Here is a 7,028-nt window from a genome sequence, read left to right on the forward strand (position 1 = left end):
CAATGATAGTGCTCGGATAGATCTTTCTAATGAGCTATTGTACGCGTCAAACGGAGATCATGTGCCAAAGTTACGACCCTGGGAATTTGATGTACCAACTTACCCCCAAACGGGGCCCATAGTTTGGCGTTTCATCTCCTAGGGTTAGGTTTTGGAATGTTAAGGGTTTTCCATTGTTTCTCAACAATAAATAGGCCTTCGAGCCTCATTGTAACACAGTTCAGAGGCATGTAGCCATCACATCTCTTCTCAGAGATAAGCTACCATCGCCCTAGCTGGTTTATTTCCATTTCTGATTGTAAGCATATTTCAGTATTTCCCATTAATGAAATGAAGTATTATTTCCGCTGCATCTTTGTGTATATGGTTATCTCTGTAATTTGTTGCGTTCCTGTTTAAATCTGGATTAGTGGTATCAGAGCGGTCTGCTTTTTCTCTGTTTTTCTTTGCATGTCCCCAACAAGGTCGAGATATAAGGAGTTAGGGCTTGAACTGGTCGAACCTTTGCAAGACCAGCCTCGCAAATCCCGGCGGCCTCCCATGGCGGACGAGAAGAAAGACGAGGGGGCAGGAGATCCCATCAAAATCTTGCTCGAAGAAGCCCTCGAGCGACAACGGAACGCGATGATGGACAGCTTTGCTCAGATCCTTCAGCGGCTACCCAGAAGCAACGCATCGGCTTCCAGCAGCTACTCTGGAAACGCCACACCCTTTAAGGTACAAGTTAATTTTGAAATCCCCATATTCGAGGGTCAGATAGATGCAGATGCCGTAGATAAATGGTTAAATCTGCTAGAGGGTTATTTTTTTGTTCATGAATTTTCGAGTCGGGAAAAGATTGTTTTTGCTCTCCTCAAAGCAGCCCCCCACGTCAAGGACTGGTGGGAAACCTACTGCGAGCAGAAGGATGAAAGTACTGGCTCACTATTTTCAGCCGCACCCACCTGGGATTCGTTCCGGGATGCCATCAAGGAGCAGTACTACCCTGTCGGGAGCTATGAGGATGAATACATAAAGTGGACCACGCTGCGGCAGGGAAGGGACCAAGACGTGCCGGAGTTCACCAATCTTTTCCATACCCTTCGCACAAAGTTGGGTATCAAGGATTCGGAGCAACATTTGATACTCAAATACTGTGGTTGCCTGCACAAGTACATCCAGGAAGAAATACAATTCCTAAACATCCCCTCGCTCGGCGCAACATACCGGTATGCCGTCAAGGTCGAGCAGAAGTTTAAACAAAAGAAGCGAGACTTTGGATCTGCGAATCCAAAGCAGGGGAAAGGTGCCCCTAAACCACAGAACAAAGGACAAAGCCAAGGAGGGATAGCCCAAGACAACCAGCCGAAGCTACAAGCAAAGAATAGCGCCGCGAAGCCGAGAAAGGACACTGGAAAATGGTGCGAGTTCCATAAGAGCTCCACTCACAACACAAGTGAGTGTCGGGCCAAGCAGTCACTGGTGGCTGAGCTAAAGGTTTCAGAATCAGATGCATGTTCCGACTCTGAGTCAGAACCCGATAAGGGGTATGAAAAAGGGAAGCAGATCATTGATGCGGACCCCAGCACCACTGTTGCTACCGCAAAGATCCAGAAAAATGAACCCGAAGATCCAGAGGAGGAGGAGCGTCTCTTCCACTCCCAGATGTGGGTAAAGGGCTCCCCAATACAGTTCATTGTTGATAGCGGGAGTCAAAAGAACCTCATTTCGGCAGAGGTCATGAAGCGGTTGGGCTTACCGACCACAGCACATCCACAACCATACACCATTGGGTGGCTTCACCAAGGACGAGATCTTCGCGTGAGCCAGCAGTGTCGCCTTCCATACAACATCAAGCCCTTCACGGATGAGGTATTGTGTGACATTGCTCTTCCCTTGAAGTTTGTGATGTATTACTAGGACAACCATACTTGTGGAAGCGACATGCTGTGTATGAATCAAGGCCCCGTGCTGTTATTATTACATTGGGAAATAAGTTGTTCAGGATACCAGAGGTAGCACCACCTGCCGCCCTCTCTTTGATTACTGTAAAACAATGCAGTAAGATCATTTCCAAAACCAGGAAATTTGTTTTCCTGATGATACGCCCTCAAGGAAAGAAGAAGACAGTGGCCGCGGCCTCCAAACGGGGCCCCTCTACACGACAACTACAGATGGACAAGATTGTGGAGGAGTACGAGGACATCTTCACCTCCCCGGCAGGGGTTCCTCTGCGGTGTCAAGTCAAGCACTCCATTGATCTGACCCCAGGTGCGCCGCTACCCAATGGACCAATTTATCGGCGCTCCGTTCTGGAGAACGATGAAATGAAGAGGCAGATTTAGGAGCTCCTACAGAAAGGTCACATCCGTCCAAGTTCATTGCCCTGTGGGAGCCCGATCGTGTTGGTACAGAAGAAGGATGGGACGTGGAGACTCTGTATTGACTATCGGGCGCTGAACAAGATCACTGTCCGTAATAGGTACCCGATCCCGCGGATTGATGACCTCCTAGACCAACTAAAGGGGGCGAAATATTTCAGCAAGATCGACCTGAAGTCGGGATATCACCAGGTACTAATCGAACCCTCCGATGTGTGGAAGACTGCCTTCAAATCCAAGGAGGGCCTCTTCGAATGGTTGGTCATGCCTTTCGGATTGACGAATGCTCCAACAACCTTTATGAGGCTAATGGATGACATCTTGCGGCCATTCACCAACTCCTTTGTAGTAGTATACTTGGATGACATTCTGATCTTCAGCCAGAGTTGGGAAGAGCACCTCCACCACATCCGACAGGTTCTCCAAACACTGCGGCAACACAAGCTATGTGCCAATTTGGAGAAATGCACTTTTGGCATGACCCAGGTTCAGTATCTGGGATACATCATTGATGAACAGGGGGTGCATGTCAATCCAGCCAAGATCCAAGTCATTCAGGATTGGCCCTCTCCAACCACTCTAACAGAGCTCCACAGCTTTCTAGGTCTTGCCAACTTCTACCGCAGGTTTGTGTTGGGGTTTTCTCATATTTCTTGGCCCTTGAGTCAAGTCACCAAGGGCGGGGCGAAAGCAAAATTCTTTTGGTCTGAATCTCAACAGAAGGCATTCAGGGAGTTGAAGGATCGCCTCTGCACGGCACCAGTGCTCGCGTTACCAGATTTACAACAACCCTTTGAGGTCGAGACAGATGCCTCTGACTATGCTATTGGGGCAGTCCTTACTCAACATGGACATCCAGTGGCATATCACAGTGAAACACTTTCAGACACAGTCCGGAAGTACCCCACTTATGATAAAGAGATGTATTCCATTGTACAGGCCTGCCGACAGTGGAAGCATTACATATTGGGGAAGGAAACGGTCATCCACACAGACCACTGACCTCTGCAGTTCATACAGACCCAAGGGAAATTGCAGAATGATCGCCATCAGAAGTGGTCTACATACCTACAACATTTTCACTTGAATATCAAGTATAAAAAGGGCAGCACCAATAATGTTGCAGATTACCTCAGTCGACCACCGATCATGGCGCTAACCACCGTGCTCAACTCTTGTGGGCACGAGACTTCTGATTGGCCACTTCTCTACAAAAGCGACCCAGAATTCGGCCACACATACCAGACACTCTTGGAGGGTCGGCAGGTTGTAGATTTTCACCTCCAGGATGCCTTATTATGCCACCTCGGTCACCTTTGTGTTCCTTCAAGCGAGCGTGCCAAGATGATTTGGGAAGCACACTACAGTCGGGTTGCTGGGCATTTCGGGGTTGAGAAAACAGTGGCAGTACTGCAAAATTATTTCTATTGGCCGAATCTTCGACAGGATGTTGGGAAGTACATCCGATCATGTACTGCCTGTGCCATTGCCAAACTGGCCATTAAGAAGCACGGCCTCTATACCCCGTTGCCTACCCCTGGTCGACCTTGGGAATCCATCTCCATGGATTACATGTCAGGCCTTCCTTCCACTAAGCATGAAATGACTGTGTTTTTGTGGTCGTCGACAGGTTCTCGAAGATGGCCATTATGGTGGCATGCAAGAAGAATATCACAGCAGAAGCCACTGCTAAACTCTTCTTTGAACGAGTGTGGGTGCACTTTGGGATCCCACAGTCTATCATCTCAGATCGGGACAGTCGGTTTCTCAGCACATTTTGGTCCAGTCTCTGGTCAATGCTGGACACCAAACTCACGAAGTCCACAGCCTTCCATCCTCAAACTGATGGCCAGACAGAGGTTGTCAATAGGATGATTGTGCACATTCTGCGCATGTATAACTCAAAGCATCCACGCACATGGGACGAGAGCCTCCCCTATGTTCAGCACAGCTACAACCGAGCTCTTCACAGCTCCACTAGCCATATCCCTTTTCAGGTGGGTTTGGGATTCCAGCCACTATGCCCCATTGATGTGGCCATGCCACTTGCAGCTACTCACATGAATTCAGCTCATGTCTAGTCCGAGACAGATAAGGCCACCAGCTTCATTGAGCGCATCCAACATATTCGCCAGCAGGTCCATGATATTCTTGAGAAATCAAATGCCAAGTACAAGCAGCGACATGATCAACATCGGGTGCCACACAAGTTTCAGGTGGGCGAAAAAGACTGGTTGCATTTGCAAAAGGAACGCCTTACTGGAGCCTATCGGAAATTGAGACCACTCCGATATGGTCCTTACACCATTACTAAGGCTATGGGAGACAATGCATTTGAGCTCAGCATTCCCCCATTCCTTGGCCTGCACCCAGTTTTCAATGTGGACCGCCTTCGGCCATACTTTCCACCATTGCTAGACACATCCGACATTGCAGAACAGCTCAAACCCACAAAATTAAATCCAGATTGCATGGAACAAGCTGCAACTGATCGGATCATGGACACACAGATCAAGAACACTCACCAACAGAATATCCAACTGTATCGAGTTGTCAAAGCAGGCCAACTCCTTCAGCAGGGCAAGTGGCTCACCAGGGAACAAGTTCAGCAGAAGTTTCCTCATCTCATGGAGGAACTCAACGCAATGGGGACCATTGCTTCCTAAGGGGCGAGGAATGATCCAGGTGGATATTGGTGGCCACCTGCCAAGTCCAGCTGGACCCCCACCATTGTCTTTCTCAGCATTTTCAGTTTCCTTAATTGTAGCACAACTTACTATTTTTAGCAGTTTTTTCGGGTCCTGAACTTCCGGAGCCGTTTTGAGGCCCTAAACGACGTTTTTTGGGGAATCCTGGGGCAACATGGGTCCATGGAATGGACGGATGTTGCCTGTTCCAAAAATGATAGTGCTCGGATAGATCTTTCTAATGAGCTATTGTACGCGTCAAACGGAGATCATGTGCCAAAGTTACGACCCCGGGAAGTTGATGTACCAACTTACCCCCAAACAGGGCCCATAGTTTGTCGTTTCATCTCCTAGGGTTAGGTTTTGGAATGTTAAGGGTTTTCCATTGTTTCTCAACAATAAATAGGCCTTCGAGCCTCATTGTAACACAGTTCAGAGGCATGTAGCCATCACATCTCTTCTCAGAGATAAGCTACCATCGCCCTAGCTGGTTTATTTCCATTTCTGATTGTAAGCATATTTCAGTATTTTCCATTAATGAAATGAAGTATTATTTCTGCTGCATCTTTGTGTATATGGTTATCTCTGTAATTTGTTGCGTTCCTGTTTAAATCCGGATCACTGATCTCTATGGGATATGGGAGTTAAATCTGCCCATTGACTATCTTCCATCAGTTAATGTATTTCCAGATATAATCTGCTTATGTTGTGCCAACTATGAGCCTACTCAAAGAGCAGTCATGTCCCCAAATGGCACTGTCCTTTTCTATATCACTCCTGACTCAATCATTGAGATGTTTCACTTCAAACCTAGTCAGCCTCTGACTCCTCTGTCCATGAAATATTTGCTAGACCAAGGCTCCAAACTATCCACTGCAGAAATAGGCTGGATTGCCAATTTATTCATGAGCCCAGACTCCCAGCCCAGAGATTCACCTCCTTTTCACCATGTCTATTTCAATGAAGCTGGGAGATCTATGATTGATATGATATCCTATGTTCTAGGTTTTAGAACAAGTGAATATGTTAATGAGACCATTTTAGCTCTGATGTCCATATTTATTCTAGGACACCCTCCTGCTATCAAATTTGACTTTGCTACCTTCATTAGCAACAAAATCCATGAACAATTCATGAGTCTAAACAGAGAAGGAGTCTTCAAGTATACAACATATATATATCATCTGTTCTTGTACTATCAAACAGATAATTTTCAGTTCCCTGTCAGGAAATTGGATGCAAAAGGAGAAAGGAGATCTGTCATATTTTGGACCTCAGTCTTCCATCTAGTCCATAATTCTCCTTATACTTATTGTGAGTTCATTGATCTATTTATATATCCAGTCTCATCTCTGCTGATGAGAAGTCCCCCTCCCAGACTCTCAGGTGACATGCAGAAAATTTTGCAGCTGTCCAAAAGCTATAAAATAGGTGACTGGTACTTTTACTAGAATCACACTAAGATCATAATATATGGTTGTGAGCTATGCCCCTATAAGCTGCCAAAGTATGTGCCTATGAGACTGTTTGCTCTTGAATAATTTAGGCAATTTATTAGCTCAGATTTGACTCATTTTTATGCTGCCAAGAAAAAGGTTTAGCTCAAGCTAAGAAACCAATTAGGTCCCTTCATTATTAACAAAAAGGAAGGGTGGAAAGATGTTGAAAAGATATTAGGTGAGAAATTCAAACTAAAAAGGATTTTTTGCTAGGTACCCTATGACCCAAATGGATTCATCCATGATAGAAAGATAAAAATAGGCTATCATGCTATGATCATTGTAGAATCCCTGATTTAGAATAGTATGCTAATCAAGATGAATGGGTAGAGGGCACATTGGTAGAACAGATTACTGAGGAAGAGAAAATGGAGCAGGCAGTGAAAAACCTTGAAAAAGCTCTTGACCTGGCCTCTTTTGGACAAGTCTCTTTCAAATTGCCTCAACACATTGGAGCGGGCACATCATCTACTACAACTTCA

Source organism: Pinus tabuliformis, chromosome 5_1, assembly GCF_031772625.1.
Source record: "Pinus tabuliformis cultivar Carrire ecotype Pingquan chromosome 5_1, CPIR1, whole genome shotgun sequence".
Lineage (NCBI taxonomy): Eukaryota > Viridiplantae > Streptophyta > Pinopsida > Pinales > Pinaceae > Pinus > Pinus tabuliformis.